The sequence below is a fragment of the Pristiophorus japonicus genome, unplaced genomic scaffold (assembly GCF_044704955.1).
Source record: "Pristiophorus japonicus isolate sPriJap1 unplaced genomic scaffold, sPriJap1.hap1 HAP1_SCAFFOLD_262, whole genome shotgun sequence".
NCBI classification, from domain to species: Eukaryota; Metazoa; Chordata; class Chondrichthyes; family Pristiophoridae; genus Pristiophorus; species Pristiophorus japonicus.
This window is the reverse complement of record NW_027252362.1, coordinates 199,759-222,310: the sequence shown is the minus strand read 5'-3', so window position 1 is coordinate 222,310 and position 22,552 is coordinate 199,759. Positions and strand designations below refer to the sequence as shown.

The window sequence follows — 22,552 nt, the reverse complement described above, 5'->3', positions numbered from 1 at the left end:
AATTTATAGTCCTTATGATTGGATTGTGTCCAGCCAACATGGGCTAAGTAATTATAATGAACTGTTGTAAAACATATAAATATCGATGAATTTCTTTGTTCGGTGGAGTGGAATGCCTGGAGTTGGACCAGAGGCTCTCTCCCCGCCTCTGTAATAAAGGCCATTTTGGGATTGGAACCGACCCCGAATGTCGAGTGATTCTTCCAGAAAAAGATTTGTGCTAACATAACCCGTGCTGTACCAGCACTGGGAGAGATTGATGGGAAAGTGTAGAGGGAGCTTTACTCTGTATCTAACCCGTGCTGTACCAGCCCTGGGAGAGATTGATGGGACAGTGTAGAGGGAGCTTTACTTTGTATCTAACCCCTTGCTGTACCTGCTCTGGGAGAGATTGATGGGACAGTGTAGAGGGAGCTTCACTCTGTATCTAACCCCGTGCTGTACCAGCCCTGGGAGAGATTGATGGGACAGTGTAGAGGGAGCTTTACTCTGTATCTAACCCGTGCTGTACCAGCCCTGGGAGAGATTGATGGGACAGTGCAGAGGGAGCTTTACTCTGTATCTAACCCCGTGCTGTAACTGCCCTGGGAGAGATTGATGGGACAGTCTAGAGGGAGCTTTACTCTGTATCTAACCCTGTGCTGGATCTGGCCTGGGAAAGATTGATGGGACAGTGGAGAGGGAGCTTTACTCTGTATCTAATCCCATGCTGGATCTGTCCTGGGAGGATTTGATGGGACAGGTTAGAGGAAGCGTTACTGTATATCTTAGATGAGCTGTACCAGCTCTGTGAGTCTTTGATGAGACAATGTAGAGGGGGCTTTAATCTGTATCTAATCCGTACTGTACCTGCCCTGACGGGTTTGATGGGACAGTATAGTGGGAGCTTTGCTCTGTATCTCTCCTGTGCTGTGCCTGCCCTGGGAGGGTTTGATGGGACAGTGTCGAGGGAGATTTAAACACGTGCTGCACTGTAATGTATATATGCCCGGGTTTAGCTGCCACCAGGTGGACCGAACGTCGAAGGTCATTGGGCCACAGACACACACATGCAACTCTTGTATATAAAGGAAGCCTCCATGTTTCATCCTTTGTTCGAGAGCTAGAAAAGTACGGTCAGGATGCACCTGATTGAGTTCACGGTAGTAAGCCGACTGAGTTATTGCATATGCAACATGCACCTGCCCTGGAAGAGTTTGATGGGACGGTGTAGCAGCAGATTTATGTTGTAACTGATTTGTGCTGTACATGCCCTGAGAGTTTGATGGGACAATGTAGAGGGTGCTTTCCTCTGTATCTAACGCGTAATGTACCTGCCCTGGGTGAGCTTGATGGGACAGTGTAGAGGGAGTTTTACTCTGTATCTAACACGGGCTGTACCTGTCCTGGGAGAGTTTGATGGGACAATGTAGAGGAAGCTTTACGCTGTGTCTAACGCGTACTGTTCCTGCCCTGGGAGGCTTTGATGTGACTGTGTAGTGGTAGATTTACTCTTTATTTAATATTATTGTCCTTTTTAATCCACTTGTTTCACACCAAAACAAATCGTAACCATGATGTGAATTTAACGCCACGTGATTCTTTGAAATCATCTTTAAATGATTGGGTAAAACCACTTCTTATGCCACCGAAAAACAGCTTTGATTCCAGGTCTCGGCGATAAATTTTGTAACACCATTTTTAAATTCAAAACCTAATAAAATTGACGACATGCAGCCAACGTGCAAAAGTAAGAATTCTTTTAATCACCGTTAATTAGCCGATAATCTTCTTCAGAATGAAATAAATAATAATATAATTACTGAGGGACAGTAGTATCTTCAATCATTCATTTTCTCTTTACATGTGATGAAGTTTTATCCCTATCTCATTTACACGCTGTATGAGAATGGTTTAAAATTGTAAGTGTTTATGACTCAGTTGTAAAACCATTGATTGTGTGTGTGTCTATTCTTGACAGGAGGAGCACTTGAGACCGTAGTTCCAGTTCTTTCCATGTATCAATAGAATCAATTTTCACCAGTTTCTTTAAACCCAATAACATAATTTATTTCGACTGGGCTGGATGGAGGAACATGATCCATGTAAAAATTTTTTATCGTTTTACTTGAACTGAGTGCTCATAAAATATTGTAGTGGGGACTAATTGGATAATAGCACAGCTGGCAACATTTGCGGAATAGATTCGTGCAGCTAAAACGCACAATGACAACCTGGGACTGTGCGGATACCGAATACTCGGGGAAAAACAGTTAAACACTTCGTCCCTAGGTGGGCTCGAACCACCAACCTTTCGGTTAACAGCCGAACGCGCTAACCCATTGCGCCACAGAGACTGATGGAAGTATAAGGTTCAAGGCATCCCAAACCAGGGTGTCAGACAGTTAAAGCTTCAGATTGCTCTGACCGGGATGGAACTTGTCCACTCTCAATGGTACTTTTCACAAATAAATGGAGGGACATTCATTGTGGATGCGTGGAAACAGTCTAGTCCCGCACACTGCAGACACTTCCATGTCACCGCCAACCAGCTCTCCCAAAACCGGTGTGATCTACCTTCCAGCCTTCCGGTGCCTTGTCTGTGACAAAGTATTCTGATTGTCCCGAAGCTGGTGTTAGGTTTGAATTCCTTTTCAGCTCCTGACTGCGGATCATTCCTGTGATTAAACAGGAACTAAATGCTAACAGGGACAGTTGGATTCACCGTTTCATTGCTTGGTGAAATTTCAAAGATTGAAAGCGACACACATCAACCCCAAACCTCCCGTGAGATGGAAGCCCAGTTGCTGTTTCAAGCATGAATGCGGGAACAAGCAGAACTTATTCAAAGAAAGTCCAAGTCCCTGAGACGCCTGATTATTTGCACCAAACTCCTTTGCAAAGATTTGAGGTTCATGTTTGGTGATCTGGGCACATCTTTTGCCAAACTACAACACTTCAAACATAACTCAACGGCCTTAAAGCGCTTTGGGGTGACATGAGTTCCTGAAAGGCACTACAGAAATGGAAGTCCTTCTTTGCAAAAGTTCGATGCAATTTCAAAATTTGCGAGCAATATCAGGGCTCCTCTGGGACCCCTCGTAAATTTCAATGAACAACTCCGAAGGGAGAATCATAGCCCGAGACCAACGAGCCAACTGTTTGACAAACGTGAAGATAAGGTGTAACCATGATCAAAGCATTTTTGTGTGTGTCGCTATTCAGAACATAAGAACTTAAGAACTAGGAGCAGTAGTAGGCCATATGGCCCCTCGAGCATGCTCCGCCATTTAACATGATCATGGCTGATCCGATCATGGAATCAAGTCCACATCCCTGCCCGTTCCCCATGAGCCTTATTCCCTTATCAGTTAAGAAGCTATCTCTGTCTTAAATTTATTTAATGTCATGGCTTTCTCAGATCTCTGAGGCAGTGAGTTCGGCAGATTTACAACCCTCTGAGAGAAGAAATTCCTCCTCATCACAGATTTAAATGGGCGGCCCTTTACTCTGAGATTATGCCCCCTAGTTCTAGTCTCCCCTATCAGTGGAACCATCCTCTCTGCATCCACCTTATCAAGCTCCCTCATTACCTTATACGTTTCGATAAGATCACCTCTCATTCTTCTGAATTCCAATGAGTAAAGGCCCAACCTACTCAACATTTTCTCATAAGTCAACCCCCTCATCTCCGGAGTCAACCCAGTGAACCTTCTCTGAACTGCCTCCAAAGCAATTATATCCTTTCGTAAATATTGTAAGTGTTTGTGATCCTCGCCCAATTGCCAGACGGACGGTTTGAATCGCCTCCTCGACTGACTGCTCGAACGACAGCCAGTTGTCGTGGTGCACATTGGGACCAACGACATAGGTAAAAAAAGGGATGAGGTCCTACGAAACGAATTTAAGGAGCTAGGAGCTAAATTAAAAAGTAGGACCTCAAAAGTAGTAATCTCGGGATTGCTACCAGTGCCACGTGATAGTTAGAGTAGGAATCGCAGGTTAGCGCAGATGAATACGTGGCTTGAGCAGTGGTGCAGCAGGGAGGGATTCAAATTCCTGGGGCATTGGGACCGGTTCTGGGGGAGGTGGGACCAGTACAAACCGGACGGTCTGCACCTGGGCAGGACCGGAACCAATGTCCTAGGGGGAGTGTTTGCTAGTGCTGTTGGGGAGGATTTAAACTAATATGGCAGGGGGATGGGAACCAATGCAGGGAGACAGAGGGAAATAAAAAGGAGACAAAAGCAAAAGACAGAAAGGAGATGAGGAAAAGTGGAGGGCAGAGAAACCCAAGGCAAAGAACAAAAAGGGCCACTGTACAGCAAAATTCTAAAAGGACAAAGGGTGTTAATAAAACAAGCCTGAAGGCTTTGTGTCTTAATGCAAGGAGTATCCGCAATAAGGTGGATGAATTAATTGTGCAAATGGATGTTAACAAATATGATGTGATTGGGATTACGGAGACGTGGCTCCAGGATGATCAGGGCTGGGAACTCAACATTCAGGGATATTCAACATTCAGGAAGGATAGAATAAAAGGAAAAGGAGGTGGGTTAGCATTGCTGGTTAAAGAGGAGATTAATGCAATAGTTAGGAAAGACATTAGCTTGGATGATGTGGAATCTATATGGGTAGAGCTGCAGAACACCAAAGGGCAAAAAACGTTAGTAGGAGTTGTGTACAGACCTCCAAACAGTTATAGGGATGTTGGGGAGGGCATCAAACAGGAAATTAGGGGTGCATGCAATAAAGGTGTAGCAGTTATAATGGGTGACTTTAATATGCACATAGATTGGGCTAGCCAAACTGGAAGCAATACGGTGGAGGAGGATTTCCTGGAGTGCATAAGGGATGGTTTTCTAGACCAATATGTTGAGGAACCAACTAGGGGGGAGGCCATCTTAGACTAGGTGTTGTGTAATGAGAGAGGATTAATCAGCAATCTCATTGTGCGAGGCCCCTTGGGGAAGAGTGACCATAATATGGTGGAATTCTGCATTAGGATGGAGAATGAAACAGTTAATTCAGAGACCATGGACCAGAACTTAAAGAAGGGTAACTTTGAAGGTATGAGGCGTGAATTGGCTAGGATAGATTGGCGAATGATACTTAGGGGGTTGACTGTGGATGGGCAATGGCAGACATTTAGAGACCGCATGGATGAATTACAACAATTGTACATTCCTGTCTGGCGTAAAAATAAAAAAGGGAAGGTGGCTCAACTCTGGCTATCTGGGGAAATCAGGGATAGTATTAAAGCCAAGGAAATGGCATACAAATTGGCCAGAAATAGCAGCGAACCTGGGGACTGGGAGAAATTTAGAACTCAGCAGAGGAGGACAAAGGGTTTGATTAGGGCAGGGAAAATGGAGTACGAGAAGAAGCTTGCAGGGAACATTAAGGAGGATTGCAAAAGTTTCTATAGGTATGTAAAGAGAAAAAGGTTGGTGAAGACAAACGTAGGTCCCCTGCAGTCAGAATCAGGGGAAGTCATAACGGGGAACAAAGAAATGGCAGACCAATTGAACAAGTACTTTGGTTCGCTAATCACTAAGGAGGATACAAACAACATTCCGGATATAAAAGGGGTCAGAGGGTGTAGTAAGGAGGGGGAACTGAGGGAAATCTTTATTAGTCGGGAAATTGTGTTGGGGAAATTGATGGGATTGAAGGCCGAAACATCCCCAGGGCCTGATGGATTGCATCCTAGAGTACTTAAGGAGGTGGCCTTGGAAATAGCGGATGCATTGACAGTCATTTTCCAACATTCCATTGACTCTTGATCAGTTCCTATGGAGTGGAGGGTAGCCAATGTAACCCCACTTTTTAAAAAAGGAGGGAGAGAGAAAACAGGGAATTATAGACCGGTCAGCCTGACCTCAGTAGTGGGTAAAATGATGGAATCAATTATTAAGGATGTCATAGCAGTGCATCTGGAAAATGGTGACATGATAGGTCCAAGTCAGCATGGATTTGTGAAAGGGAAATCATGCTTGACAAATCTTCTGGAATTTTTTGAGGATGTTTCCAGTAAAGTGGACAAAGGAGAACCAGTTGATGTGGTATATTTGGACTTTCAGAAGGCTTTCGACAAGGTCCCACACAAGAGATTAATGTGCAAAGTTAAAGCACATGCGATTGGGGGTAGTGTGCTGACGTGGATTGAGAACTGGTTGTCAGACAGGAAGCAAAGAGTAGGAGTAAACGGGTACTTTTCAGAATGGCAGGCAGTGACTAGTGGAGTGCCGCAAGGTTCTGTGCTGGGGCCCCAGCTGTTTACATTGTACATTAATGATTTAGACGAGGGGATTAAATGCAGTATCTCCAAATTTGCGGATGATACTAAGTTGGGTGGCAGTGTGAGCTGCGAGGAGGATGCTATTAGGCTGCAGATTGAATGGATAGGTTAGGTGAGTGGGCAAATGCATGGCAGATGAAGTTTAATGTGGATAAATGTGAGGTTATCCACTTTGGTGGTAAAAACAGAGAGACAGACTATTATCTGAATGGTGACAGATTAGGAAAAGGGAAGGTGCAACGAGACCTGGGTGTCATGGTACATCAGTCATTGAAGGTTAGCATGCAGGTACAGCAGGCGGTTAAGAAAGCAAATGGCATGTTGGCCTTCATAGCGAGGGGATTTGAATACAGGGGCAGGGAGGTGTTGCTACAGTTGTACAGGGCCTTGGTGAGGCCACACCTGGAGTATTGTGTACAGTTTTGGTCTCCTAACTTGAGGAAGGACATTCTTGCTATTGAGGGAGTGCAGCGAAGGTTCACCACACTGATTCCCGGGATGGTGGGACTGACCTATCAAGAAAGATTGGATCAACTGGGCTTGTATTCACTGGAGTTCAGAAGAATGAGAGGGGACCTCATAGATACGTTTAAAATTCTGACGGGTTTAGACAGGTTAGATGCAGAAAGAATGTTCCCAATGTTGGGGATGTCCAGAACCAGGGGTCACAGTCTGAGGATAAGGGGTAAGCCATTTAGGACCGAGATGAGGAGAAACTTCTTCACCCAGAGAGTGGTGAACCTGTGGAATTCTCTACCACAGAAAGTAGTTGAGGCCAATTCACTAAATATATTCAAAAGGGAGTTAGATGAAGTCCTTACTACTCGGGGGATGAAGGGTTATGGCGAGAAAGCAGGAAGGGGGTACTGAAGTTTCATGTTCAGCCATGAACTCATTGAATGGCGGTGCAGGCTAGAAGGGCTGAATGGCCTGCTCCTGCATCTATTTTCTATGTTTCTATGTTTCTATGCCCCCACCTTCCGAAAGTTATAGATCTGGGAATTATTATTCAGAGTGTAACTTAAATGAGTCACGGAAAGGGATGCTTCGGTGATAAATCATAGTATATTTATTTGGTGTAACATACAATGGCTAAAACATGCACTGCTAAACGAAATGTCTCCGTGGAGAATAAAATCCCAGTTACAAACAACATACATACAGTACAGAAATGAACCTAGTAACACGCAGTAATTCCCTGGTGGATTCTAACCCCACCCCTACCAATGAATTACCCTCCCCAGAATCGCCCTGAAAAGCTTCACTTCTGAGAAAACCCTGAGCCCTTACCCAGCTGGCCTGGGATATCTGGTTACTGGCTTGGGACACTCGCGACCATGTTCACCACCACACGCAGCCCGTTTCCTTGCTCAGCTCAGCTGTGGGAAGTCACTGCCTGGTCTTCAGTCTCGGTGGCTTCTTCTGCAGTACTGCGGCCCCTTCCTCTGGTACATCGATCGGTGGAGCGAAAGCAAGAGGGAGAAGGGGCTCTCTCTAGACACAAGTTACAAGCTGCAAGCTCCAAGCTTCACACCAAGCTCCAAGCTAAAAATAAAGTGGAAAGGACCCTTTCTTTCTGGGAGTCTTGCTACCCCTATCTTTCCCACCAATCTTTAAAACCCCTTTGTTTCTAAGCACGGGTACTTAGTCAGTGATGGGCCATCCCACCCATGCATTGGGCTGATAGCCCTTAGTCTGGGCATCTCTCTGAGCCTTTGTGTTGGGAAAGACCCAGCTCCTCCTTGGCTGGCCAGGCTGGTGGGTTCATTGTTCTGTGTCTCCTTCTGAGATGGAGGTGAGAAGTGCTTTTACAAATTAGAGTGGCTTTGTCAGTGGCCCCCCTTCCTAGCCGACAGCTCTTTTGTCAATGGATGACTGACAGGTCTTTTGTCCCAGCTCACTGCCATGCGGTCTCTGGAGTTTTAACAAAACCAGCTTTTTCACATATCTGCGCAGGGTGTCCCCAGCACAGGGAAAATAGCCTCAGAAAAATAAAATCCACAAAATATTCTTGACTGAGTCCATTCTTTAAACAGAAACTTTGCGATCTCTTCATTCTGCTCTGCTAATTATCGATCTTGCCACGTAAAAAGTGCCTTGGCATTGCAATGCATTAATGTAAAATTAATGAAAAGAAAATGCAACGTTTTGTCGAGTGCAAAACATGCAGTGCCTGCATTTCAAAAAGCATTGCTTTTATTCATCCTGCGGAATGCATATTGCACAGATAATCTTAGCACACATTGTGCAGGCAAAGGCAGCATTAGACAACAAACTGATTTGTCCTCCGCTGATTTGTAGCAGATAACTGACGGTTGAGCACACAATTTGACAACTAGACTTGTAGATCAAGCATCAATGAAAAAGGCAACAAAACTGCCCATTAGCACCAGGTGTCTTTCACTTGTTTGTCCCAAATTTTCAGCAGCTGGGACAACAAGAATTTAGGTTTTACTGAGATTTGAACTCAGATCACTAGATTTAAAGTCAAGAGGGCTCACCATTACACCATGGAACCAACTATGCCAAAACTTTTGCAACATACTTCGTCACAGACAAGGCACTGGAAGGCTGGAAAGTAGATCACACCGGTTGTGGGAGAGCTGGTTGGTGGTGAGATGGAAGTGTTTGCAGTGTGCGGGACCAGACTGCTTCCACACATCCACAATTAATGTCCCACCCTTTAGTTGGGAAAAGTACAACTGAGAGTGGATAAGTTCCATCCCGGTCGGAGCAATCTGAAGTTTTAACTGACTGACACCCTGGTTTTGCATGTCTTGCAGTGTGTATCTGTGGCGCAAGGGTTTAGCGCATTCGGCTGGTAACTGAAAGGTGGGTAATCCAAACCCATCTTCGGGCGAAGCCTTTTAATGTTTTTCCCCGAGGATTCGGTGCCGCACAGTTTCGGGTTGTCATTGTGCATTTTGGCTGCACGAATATATTCCGCAAACATTGCAAGCTTTGCTGTTATCCAGTGAGTTCCCACTCCAATACTTTTATGAGCATTCAGCAGAAGTAAAATTATAACAATTTTTTTACATGGATCATGTTCCTCCATCCAGTCCAATCAAAATAAATTATGTTATTGGGTTTAAAGGAACTGGTGAAAATTGAGTCTATTGATACATATATCGAACTGGAACTTCGGTCTCAAGTGCTCCTCCTATCAAGAATAGACACACACACAATCAATGGTTTTACAACTGAGTCATAAACACTTACAATTTCTCATACAGCATGTAAATGAGACAGGGATAACAATTCATCACATGTAAAGAGAAAATGAATGATTAAAGATACTACTGTCCCTCAGTAAGTATATTATTATTTATTTCATCCTGAAAAAGGTTATCGGTTATTTAACGGTGATTAAATGAATTCTTATTTTTTGAATTGAAAAAAGCTGTAACAGAAGTTACCGCCCTGACCTGGAATCGAAGCTGTTTTTCGGTGGTATAAGGAGTGGTTTTACCCAATCATTTAAAGGTGATTTCAAAGAATCACGTGGCGTTAAATTCAGATCAAGGTTACAATGTGTTTCGGTGTGAAACAAGTGGATTGAAAAGGACAATAATGACATCAAGCATTACGATGCAGCGATGCAGCGATGCAGCAATGCAGCGTTCCCTGGTGGTCCAGTGATTAGGATTCGGCGCTCTCACCACCGCCGCCCTGGGTCGATTTCCGGCCAGTGAAATAGCACTTCCATCAAAATTAAAACCTTATAAAAAGAGTTGCATGCATCTAATGTGGTAAAAAAGATTCATTGATTTAAACATCATTAATTAATCCATTGTAGAACTTCAATCATTTATTTTGCCCTGAGTACGTGAGCAACTTTTATCCCGACCTCATTGTATTTTAGGAGCATGGTCCAGCCCCGGTATCTCCACCTGTGAAAGTAGGAAACTGCTGGAAATACACAACAGGACGGGTAGCCTTTGACAAACAATTAAACCGAGGTTACAGACTCTCTCCCTTCACCTGCCCTTTGCGGGACACTTGTTCCCCTTTAATTTTACAGACTGACTGAGTTCACTAACCGTGGGGAGAGAGTAGGTGTCTCCGCGGCCCCACTGTGCTAACATGGAAGATAACACGATGGGGATGTGGGGTGGTGGGTGGGGATCAGTGACATGTTTGTGTAAAGGGCAGCGGAGGAGAAGGATTGACAGCTGTCAGTGAGGGACAGAAGTTGTTTAAGGTGAGCCAACACATTCCCGATCAGCACCGAAGGCATTCACTGGTCAGTTGCCCTCTGCTTTACTTCTGGTCAGAGCGGTTTCTGCAGTGGAGCCGTTATCACGTTTGCTTTCCACGCAAAATGATCCCGTGCAGGAAGATTATGTTTAAACTTGCTGTGGATGAACAGCCATGGGCGAGTTTATTCTCCTGTCAAAAGGGCGACAGTGGCTTCTCCCTTATTCTTTTATTGCTCTTTATTTCACTTCACTAAATAGATATATTTGAGTGAGAGAAATTGTTCCAGAGTGTCGCACACTTCATCTTTTCTTCCCCATTAATCACGTAAAATGAGGCCGGGGAATAAATACAGAAAACAAAGCAGAGGGATACAGACAAGAGGAAGAGAGAAGGGGAAATACTGTCCCCACCCAGAACTAATGCAGAAACCCCTCTGCTGCGCTCGGGGTGGCCACCCACAGCCTGGATACACTAACGTCCCAACAGCTCATTGACTGTCGGAGTGGGACCGTGCGGCGCTTCAGAAGACAGGTCGAAAAAGCAAAGTCACTGATTCAGTCCCATGTGCTTCTCTGACTGACACCGGGGAAACGGTGAGACAGATTTTGGAGCATAGGTCTGGTTATTGTGAAACAGCAAAGAAAATATTACGTCTGGAATTAAATAATTTAATGCGTATCCTGCTCGTTTAGTGGTTAGGCATTCACAGAGGGAGCCCGAGTTCGGAAAGTAACTTTTTAATTCAAACTTTTTTCAAATAATTACATGCAATTAATTAAACTCTGTGGGAGGTGGGGTGATTAAAACATCACCGATCAGAAAGAAATTGCCCGCGGGAAGCCTCCAACCGGAATTTTTGGGCTAATATTCCCACCCGAATTGTTTTGCAGACTTACAGTCAATACTTCAATAACTGAACTGTAATAATTTCAGGAGCTTTCATCATAGATGATATTTTACACCCTATCTGACTTAACACGCTCTGAATTTTTGAAATTGGTTTCAAATGTTCATTGCTCAGAAGACAAGGAACCTGGGGTACTTTATTCAATTTATTTCACAGCAATTATATTCTAAAATAATGTTTTTGCCCCGGCTCGAACCTGGGACCTTTTGTGTGTGAGACAAACGCAATGACCGCTACACTACAGACACCACTGCTAAACTCACTGCCCAGAGAGAAGTGTTAAGCCAGAAGGTGTAATTCTGAGTCCCTTTCTGTGAAAAAATCTTTTTAAACATTTCTCTGACCGAAGCTGCACAAGTAAATAATGTTCTTTTCAAAGTCGTCAAACTCCCAAATTAACGCACCCCCCGAATCTTCTGGATCAGAAAGCTCTAGTTGTGCCGACTCAATGCATAAATCTGACTTTACTCACCCTGTGTTTTAGGAGATTGGTTTAAAATGTTCATTGCTCATAAGACACGGAACCTGGGGCTACTTTTGTTCAATGTATTTCACAGCAAATATATTCTAAAATAAAGCACGCGCCCAGGCTCAAACCAGGGACATTTCATGTGGGAGGTGAACATGATAACGGCTACACTACGAAAACCTTTCCTTAACCCAGCCCCCGGTTCGTCATTTGTACCACAATTAAACCCAATGAGATCGGAATAAAAGTTCCTCACATGCTCATGGCAAAATAAATGGTAAAAGGTTTACAAAATAATTTATGTATTAATTAATGATGTTCAAGTCAATGATTCTTATTTTTTATACATGATTTGCATATAGATCTGTAAAATAAATTATCTCTTTTTTTTATAAGGTTTGAACTAAAAGTACAACTTCAGAGCGTGGGAATTGAACCCAGGACACAACGTTGAGAGCATGGACTCGTGACCACTCGACAACCAGGGACCGATATATCATTTTATTGCTGCATCTTTATAGTTAATGACATTATTGTCATTTTCAGTTCACTTGATTCACACCGAAACAGATTGTAACTGTTGTGTATGCATGCCTGTTTACTGTGTGATGTCTGTAACACTGCTATGCAACACTGAATGTACTCTTACACTGCACACACCTGACCTACACCAGAGGATACTGCTGCTTGAGACCGAAAGGTTACCTGCAACCCAGTATATAAAGGAGCTCACAGCTTGGTGTCCTCACTCGAGGAGCTTCAAATAAAGGACTACACGTCTACACAGTTTAAGTATCATACCCTGCCTGGTGGAGTCATTATTAAAGGTGCCGACAATAAACGTGATCTGAAATTCACGCCACTTGAGATCACATTCAAATGATTCACTGAATCCACCCCTTGTACCACCGCAACACAGGTTCGATTCTTGGTCAGAGAGATAATATTTACAACACAGTTTTCAAACTAATAGCCCTAAATAATTGTCAACATGCAGCAAATATGAAAAAATGAATTTATTTAATCATGTTCAATTAACCGATAACTTTTTTTTGCAGAATTAAAGAAATGATAATATGGTTACTGAGGGATAGTGGTACATAAGAACATAAGAACAGAAGAATTAGGAACAGGAGTAGGCCATCTCGCCCCTCGAGCCTGCTTCGCCATTCAACAAGATCATGGCTGATCTGGCCGTGGACTCAGCTCCACTTATCCGCCCGCTCCTCATAACCCTTAATTCCCTTATTGGTTAAAAATCTATCTATCTGTGACTTGAATATATTCAAGGCGCTAGCCTCAACTGCTTCCTTGGGCAGAGAATTCCACAGATTCGCAATCCTCTGGGAGAACGAATTCTTTCTCAACTCGGTTTTAAATTGGCTCCGCCGTATTTTGAGTCTGTGCCCCCTAGTTCTAGTCTCCCCGACCAGTGGAAACAATCTCTCTGCATCTATCTTGTTATCCCTTTCAATATTTTAAATGTTTCTACAACATCCTTCTGAACTCCAACGAGTAAAGACCCAGTCTACTCAATCTTTCATCATAATGTAACCCCCTCATCTCCGGAATCAGCCGAGTGATCGTCTCGGTACCCCCTCCAAAGCTAGTATATCCTTCCTTAAGTAAGGTGACCAAAACTGCATGCAGTACTCCAGGTGGGGCCTCACCAATACCCTATACAGTTGCATCAGGACCTCCCTGCTTTTGTACTCCATGCCTCTTGCAATGAAGGCCAACATTCCATTCGCCTTCCTGATTACCTGTTGCACCTCCAAACTAACTTTTTGGGATTCATGCACAAGGACCGCCAGGTCCTTCTGCACCGCAGCATGTTGCAATTTCTCCCCATTCAAATAATATTCCCTTTTACTGTTTTTTTCCCCAAGGTGGATGACCTCACACGTTCCAACATTGTATTCCATCTGCCAAATCTTAGCCCATTCATTTAACCTATCTAAATCTCTTTGCAGCCTCTCTGTGTCTTCTACACAACCTGCTTTCCCACTAATCTTTGTGTCATCTGCAAATTTTGTTGCACTGCACTCTGTCCCCTCTTCCAGGTCATCTATGTATATTGTAAACAGTTGTGGTCCCAGCACCGATCCCTGTGGCACACCACTAACCACCGATTTCCAACCTGAAAAGGGCCCATTTATCCCATCTCTCTGCTTTCTGTTAGCCAGCCAATTCTCTATCTAGATTAATATATTTCCACTGACTCCGCGTACCTTTATCTTCTGCAGCAACCTTTTCTGTGGTACCTTATCGAATGCCTTTTGAAAATCTAAATACACCACATCCATCGGTACACCTCTATCCAACATGCTCGTTATATCCTCAAAGAATTCCAGTAATTAGTTAAACATGATTTCCCCTTCATGAATCCATGCTGCGTCTGCTTGATTGCACTATTCCTATCTTGATGTCCCGCTATTTCTTCCTTCATGATAGTTTCAAGCATTTTCCCTACTACAGACATTAAACTAACCAGCCTATAGTTACCTGCCTTTTGACTGCCGCCTTTTTTAAACAGAGGCGTTACATTAGCTGCTTTCCAATCCGCTGGTACCTCCCCAGAGTCCAGAGAATTTTGGTAGATTATAACGAATGCATCTGCTACAACTTCCGCCATCTCTTTTACTACCCTGGCATTTCATCAGGACCAGGGGACTTGTCTACCTTGAGTCCCATTAGCCTGTCCAGCACTACCCCCCTAGAGATAGTGATTGTTTCAAGGTCCTTTCTTCCCACATTCCTGTGACCAGCAATTTCTGGCATGGTTTCTGTGTCTTCCATTGTGAAGACCGAAGCTAAATAATTGTTTAAGGTCTCAGCCATTTCCACATTTCCCATTATTAAATCCCCCTTCTCATCTTCTAAGGGACCAACATTTACTTTAGTCACTCTTTTCCGTTTTATATATCAGTAAAAGCTTTAACTATTGCTTTTTATGCTTTGCACAAGTTTACCTTCGTAATCTATCTTTCCTTTCTTTATTGCTTGCTTTGCCATTCTTTGCTGTCGTTTAAAATTTTCCCATTCTTCTATTTTCCCACTAACCTTGGCCACCTTATATGCATTGGTTTTTAATTTGATACTCTCCTTTATTTCCTTGGTTATCCACGGCTGGTTATCCCTTCTCTTACCGCCCTTCTTTTTCACTTGAATATATTTTTGTTGAGCACTATGAAAGAGCTCCTTAAAAGTCCTCCACTGTTCCTCAATTGTGCCACCGTTTAGTCTGTGTTTCCAGTCTACTTCAGCCAACTCTGCCCTCATCCCACTGTAGTCCACTTTGTTTCAGCATAGTATGCTCGTTAGAGACACTACTTCCTCACCCTCAATCTGTATTACAAATTCAAGCATATTGTGAACACTCATTCCGAGAGGATCTTTTACGAGCTTCAATCATTCATTTTCTCTTTCCATGTGATGAACTTTTATCCCTATCTCGTTTACACAATGTATTTTAGGAGAATGGTTTAAAATTTTAAGTGCTTATTGTCATGTATTCAACCAACATTGTAACCCATATATAATCTGACCTCAGTTGTACACCATGAGAAAAATTACCACCAGGAGGTGAATTTGTGGGAGATACTCCTAACCTGGACCTTCAGGTATAAAAGGGGAAGCTCCACCCACTTTCATCACTTGAGTGCAAAGGAACAAAGGACAGGCCACAGACTGACCTTCTATCAAGCATGGGCCTCGTGTGCATTTATACTGTAGAGTACGGATCTATCAATGACGACAAGAAATTGGGATTTTAACCACGTGAGCATGGCCGCTAGCAGAATAGATGAGAGATACTGTGTTAAGGAATGGTTGGGACAGAGAATCAACATTGTTGAAGCAGAACACAGTTCTCCAGGCAGACAAGGGCAATTGGGCATGCCCCAACATGTAGTCGAACCCAGAGTGGGAGTTCGACAGAGATAATGCCAAGCTGAACGGTGATTCACGCCATTGCAAGGGACAATGTGGCCAGTAATGGGGCCATCAACACTTGTTAATGGCACACTCAAGGACAGTCACAGGGGTTGTCAGGGACGATTGACCAGCAAGGGATCTTTTGTTTCCAACAACAGCTCATGTTGGAGGCATGGAGGCACAAACTCAGCCGGAGTTTGCAGAGATGAGCAAAATGCCTACAGAAATTGCAGAAATGAACGCTGGGGGAAATCGCTGGAAGCTGAAGTTCAGTGAGTTCATGTGGAGCACGTATACAGTTCATACACCAGGATGCCACCGATAATGATGAAAGTGCTCCTCAGTGGCATCCCAGTATCAATGGAGCAAGACACGGGGGCTAGCCAGTCCCTGATGGGTATCAAATAGTTTGAAAAGTTGTGGGCGTCCAAGGCCAGTAGGGACAAAATTATCACCGATTGTCGCACAACTATGGACATACACCAAGGAGATCATTCCGGTGCTTGGCAGCGCCACTGTAATCGTGACCCACAAAGATTCGGAGAACAGGTTGCCACTCTGGGTTGTCCCAGGGGACGGTCCCGCACTACTGGGGAGGAGTTGGCTTGCTGTCATGAACTGGAAATGGGGCAATGTCAATGCTATTTCCTCTGTGGAGCGAGTATCATGCTCACAGATCCTGCACAAATTTGACTCATTATTTGAACCCGGCATTGGCACTTTCATGGGGGCCAAGGTAGTGATTCACATAAACCCGGAAGCCAAGCCAGGACACCACAAGGCCAGAGCGGTGCCATACGTGATGCGGGAAAAGATCGAAGGTGAATTGAACCGCCTGCTGAGGGAAGGTATCATTTTGCCAGTCGAATTCAGAGACTGGGCGAGCCCGATTGTACCGGTGTTCAAGGCGGATGGGTCGGTCAGGATATATGGTGATTACAAGGCCACCATCAATCGGGTGTCACTCCAAGACCAGTACCCGCTACCGAGAGTGGAGGGCCTGTCGAAATCTCGACCTCCGAAAGGAATGACTCCGACACTTACAGCTCCGATAGAAGTTTACCTTTTAATTTACTTGCTCGCAAGGGGTAGGTTTCACTCAGTCAAGGGCTAAATGAACACCTCCGCAATGGTACAGCTTCACAAGATATTTATACAGTAAAACCCAAGTTCTGACCTCTCCCTGTGTATTGCTCTGTCTCGCAGTCGGTGAATACAGATAAAGAGTTAATTACTATATCCTGGTCCTGACATGGTGTCAAGGTATTTCCTTTTGTCAGGGTTATCAGAAAGCCAAACGGCCATTACTCCATGAGTCATAGGTAATGGGCTATCACCTGTCTTGTATTGTGTCAGGATTGTTTCAATTTCCTGGTCAGTTTATCTGTTTGCATCAAATGGATGAGGTCTCGGAAAGAGATAATGGCTAGAAGATAAGGGTGGGGTGACATGGAACTCCTGTAGTGTAGGCAATAGGAGAGCACCATGGGGGGTTACTTGTCTCAGCATGACTTGTCTCCTAGCTGTCTGATAACCATCAGCCATCTAACAGCAGGTTTAGCTGTTTATGCAAGCTGGCTGCTAAAATGCAGAAAGTTCTGGAAGGGCCAGGACTCCATTTTAATCAAAAGGCACACAAATACCGTATGGTATCAGCTTAGATAAAAATACATTTCCACAGACCTCTTTGCGATGCTATCCGGTGGCTAACTTTTTTCAAAATTGGACGTGACCTCAGCTTACATGACCCAGGAGCTGGCGAGAGAGTTGAAGAAGCTGACCACCATCATGACACACAAGGGGTTGTTTGAGTACAACAGATGTCCGTTCGGGATTCGCTCGGCCGCAGCGATCTTCCAACGAAATATGGAAAGCCTCCTCAAGTCGATTCCAGGGATGGTGGTTTTTCAGGACGACATCCTCATCACGGGTTACGATACTGAAGAACACCTCCACAACCTGGAGGAGGTGCTACGCAGACTGGACCGGGTAGGGCTGCGACTGAAAAAGGCGAAGTGCGTCTTCCTAACTCCAGAGGTAGAATTCCTGAGGATGAGGGTAGGAGTAGACGGGATGAGCCCAACTGCGTACAAGACGGAAGCAATCCAGAGAGCACCCAGACCCCGTAACACGACGGAGCTGCGTTTGTTCCTGGGACTCCCGAACTATTTGGTAACTTTCTTCCCAAATTGAGCACGCTGCTCGAGCCGCTACACGTGCTCCTAAGCAAAGGTCGCGAATGGGTCTGGGGGGACAGCCAGGACAGGGCTTTTAATAGAACACACAATTTGTTATGTTCCAACAATCTGTTAACGCGATATGACTCATGTAAGAAACTTGTGTTAACGTGCGATGCGTCGTCCTATGGTGTCGGGTGTGTGTTGCAGCATGTCAATGCCAAGGGTCAGTTACAGCCGGTAGCTTATGCCTCCAGAAGTCTGTCCCAGGCAGAAAGGGGCTTCGGGATGATAGAAAAAGAGGCGCTCGCATATGTATATTCGGTAAAGAAAATGCACCAATACCTGTTTGGCAGGAAATTTGAGCTGGAGACAGATCACAAACCCCTAATGTCACTTTTGGCCGACAACAAGGCCATAAATGCAAATGCATCGGTCCGCATACAGAGGTGGGCACTCACGCTAGCCACCTATGACTACACAATTCGGCACAGACCGGGCACTGAAAACTGCGCCGATGCACTCAGCAGGCTCCCATTAGCCACCACTGAGGGGGCCACCGAGCATGCTGCTGAGATGGTAATGGCTGTTGAAGCTTTCGGAAGCGAAGGCTCACCTGTGACAGCCCGTCAGATTAAAGTCTGGACAAATAGAGACCTGCTATTGTCTCTAGTCAAGAAATGTGTCCTGAATGGGGACTGGGCAGCCACGTACAGGGCATGCCCCGAGGAATTTAAACCATTTCACAGGGGCAGGGATGAACTCTCGATTCAGGCTGCTTGCCTACTGTGGGGAAACCACGTAGTCATGCCCCAGATGGGCAGAGGGATGTTCATCAGAGAACTCTACAATGAGCATCCGGGCATTGTCATGATGAAGGCAATTGCCAGGTCACACGTTTGGTGGCCAGGGATAGATGCAGATCTGGAACTTTGTTTTCGCAGGTGCAACACGTGTGCCCAGCTGGGCAATGCGCCCAGGGAAGCCCCCCTTAGCCCCTGGCCATGGCCCGCCAAGCCTTGGTCACGCATCCATGATGACTACGCAGGTTCTTTCATTGGAAAAATGTTTTTGGTTGTAGTAGACGCCCACTCCAAATGGATCGAGTGTGATATTTAAAATTCAAGCACATCCTCTGCCACGGTAGACAGTCTACGGGCAATGTTCGCCGCCCACGGTCTACCAGACATCTTGGTCAGCGACAATGGTCCAGGACTTCATGGCAGGCAATGGAATTAACCATGTCAGAAAGGCACCGTTCAAGCCAGCCTCAAACGGCCAGGCAGAACGAAAAGTGCAGATAATCAAACAGGGGATGCTTAGAATCCAAGGCGGTTCCCTACAAAGCCAATTATCACGCCTCCTCTTGGACAATATATCCCGACCACACTCGCTCACAGGGGTTCCACCCGTGGGGCTGCTAATGATGAGGACGCTCAAAACCCGTTATCCCTTATGCACCCCACCATGAAAGAAATTGTTGAGAGCAGGCGCCAATCACAATATAACTACCATGACAGGAATGCGAGGGCACGATATATTGGTGTAAACGACCCTGTTGTTGTCCACAACTATACTGCAGGGCCTAAATGGCTCGCAGGCACTGTGTTTGCCAAAGAGGGCAATAGGATTCTGGTAGTTAAACTTACCAATGGACAAATCTGCCGCAAACACGTTTATCAAACAAAAAGGAGGTTCAGCAACCCCATAGAAGAAGCAGAGGAAGAACACGATATAGAGTTCACTCCAGCACAGGTGACCGAACACCGGAACCGAAGGGAGGAGAGCCCAGTCACTGTGGGCAGTCCGGATAGGCCTGAGGCACTGCAAACAGCAGACACACAGGCCAGCGCCCAACAACCGGAGCCCCAACTTAGGCGCTCTACAAGAGAGCGTAAACCACCAGAAAGACTCAACTTGTGATCCCAAAAAGACTTTGGGGTAGGAGGTGATGTCATGTATTCAACCAGCATTTTAACCCATGTATAAACTGACAAGTTGTACACTGTGAGAACAATGACCACTAGGTGGTGAACTTGTGGGAGGCACTGCAAACCTGGACCTTCAGGTATAAAAGGGGAAGCTCCACCCACTTTCATCACTTGAATGCAAAGGAATAAAGGACAGGTCACAGACTGACCTTCTCTCAAGCATGGGCCTCGTGTGCATTTATACTGTACAGTAAGGACGTATCACTTATGACTCCAGGAACCCGGTGCAACTTTTGTTAAAATTAACAGGACCGGCTATTTCACAGAAAAAATCTTCTCTGACATCATGTTTTTAGATCATGCACTGGTCGATCATTCTTCGGTGCAAAGTGGATGAACTGACCCTTCCCCACATTGAACCCCAGTAATCACAATTAATGGGATATTTAATAGAGGTTTTCAGAATTATGGGGAAACTGCTTCCACGGGCAGGAGTGTCGGTAACCAGAGGACAAAGACATAAGATAATTGTTAAAAGGAAAAATCCGGGGCGGGGGATGTGGGGTGAGGAGATGTATTTTTACCTGCTCCTGATCCTTACATGTTTATGATCTTATGACTTTTCACAAGAGAACAAACTCGTCCCTGAGCATATATGAGGAGAAAGCTCCAGAAAATATTCAATATTCCCACCCGGTGAGCTTTCGCGTGTGAGGCGAACGTGTTAACCGCTACACTGCGGAAACATCTCCACTTTCAGCACCAGGTCAGACGGAAATGTTAAGCGAGCAGGTGAACTGCTGAATCCCACTTTTAAGGAGTTGGTCGTGGTGCCGAACAAATGGGTTTTGCTTAATGACGATAATAAAGAAGTGGGACTCGAACCCACACTTCCAGAAAAAACTGCAAACTGAACACAGCACCTGAGACCGCTCGGCCATCCTGACTATTTCATGCTGTATGTGGCCATCTGCAGGTTGATTTTGAACTTTTGTGTCCTGTTACATGAAATAAATGAGGGCAGCAGGCGTATCTCTGCCTGACACCGGGGAAACAGTGAGACAGACCTTGGAGCAAGAGTCTGGTTGTTGCTAAACAGCAAAGAAAATATTAATTCTGGAATTATCCAAAAGCAATGTGACCCCGACGTAAAATAATCCGGGGCTCAGTTTTGCCAGTATTTTCACAACTTCATGTTGCAATGTGAAACAATGCAGGAAATCAGTGGTGAAGATAAAATCCCACGGTGCTCATTTTCAAATTCAACACAGTACGATTTGAAATAAAGTGAAAGAATTTTACAGTGAAAAGATTTAGAAGCGTTACTTGTATTTGTGTTTTGAATTAAACTTTGTGGCATCTGACTCCCGTTCCTGCCTCTGCTGAATAAGAAAGGAGGGTTTGACGTTGACCAGACTGCACTGCCCCTGATATTTGTGAGCTCATCCTTTATATTCAGTGGTTTCTCGCCCTTTGATGGGCTGCAGTGTGGCGGATATCACGTTGGTCTCACACACGAAAGGTCCCCGGTGGATCCGTTTTCTCTCACTGAAAGTTATCTATTTATTGAAGTGAAATACAGAGCAATTAAGGAATAAGGGAGCCCTTTTGCCAGGAGAATAAATAGTAAATAAAAATAGCAAATGCTGGAAATCTCATCAGGTCAGGCATCATTTACCAGGAGACTAAACCTGCCTCCGATTCTTCATCCACAGTAAGTTTAGGGAAATTCCTACGTCCTGGGCCCGTACAAAGTTTCTACGGATTGCGGAATTTACGCATATCTTGCCCAGCAAATATCCTCAAAATCCTTGCAGCTGAAAAAGCAAGCGCATAGCGCAATTTTACAGGCGCAAGTGTTTAAAAACACTCATAACCACAATAAAATAAAATAAAATAAACACAATGTATTGTGAAAAACTCTGCCAACTAAGGTAAGTTTATTTTTAACCCAAATTACATAGCTTAAAAAAAATTGGAACTACCTTGTTTTTTTCTAATGCATTTATTACCTTTAATTTCAATTAATTTTAATTATGTGAGGTCTGTTTTTTATTATTTCTCAGTGTGTGTGTGTTTTTTGTTCTCATGAATAGCACTGAGAACCCGTAGTTCCGCGAGTCTCATTGCTATTAATGGGAAAGCTGTGGAATACGTACCTGATTGGCTGAGCAGTCACAAGTGGGATCCCTCCGGACGGGAGTGTGCTTCGCAGCGCGGGAAGAGAAGGCCTCCCCAGTGCAATCCACGGTGCCTCCTAGACCACCAGGTAGGCTCGTAAAACATCTCCGGTCGGAAGGGAATTGTCCGCGGGAAGCCTCCAACCGGAATTTTTGGGCCAATATTCCCACCCGGATTGTTTTGCAGACTTACAGTCAAGACTTCAAAAACTGAACTGAAATAATTTCAGGAGCTTTAATCATCGATGACATTTTACACCCTATCTGACTTAACACACCCTGTATTTTATGAGATTGGTTTAAAATGTTCATTGCTCATATGACAAGGAACCTGGGGTACTTTTGTTCAACTTATTTCACAGCAAATATATTCTAAAATGATATTTCTGCCTGGGATTGAACTGGGGACCTTTTGTGTGCGAAAGACTAACATGATAACTGCTACACAATGGAAACCATTGCTGAACTG

At 44.7% G+C, this 22,552-nt stretch overlaps 1 non-coding gene across 1 annotated transcript; it reads right to left on the bottom strand.

Annotated features, from left to right (window-relative positions):
- Window positions 1-2,262: 2,262 nt before the first annotated feature.
- trnan-guu (transfer RNA asparagine (anticodon GUU)) lies at window positions 2,263-2,336 on the bottom strand. The gene has a single exon. It is a non-coding gene; the product is annotated as a tRNA-Asn (tRNA).
- Between the last annotated feature and the right edge of the window lie 20,216 nt (window positions 2,337-22,552).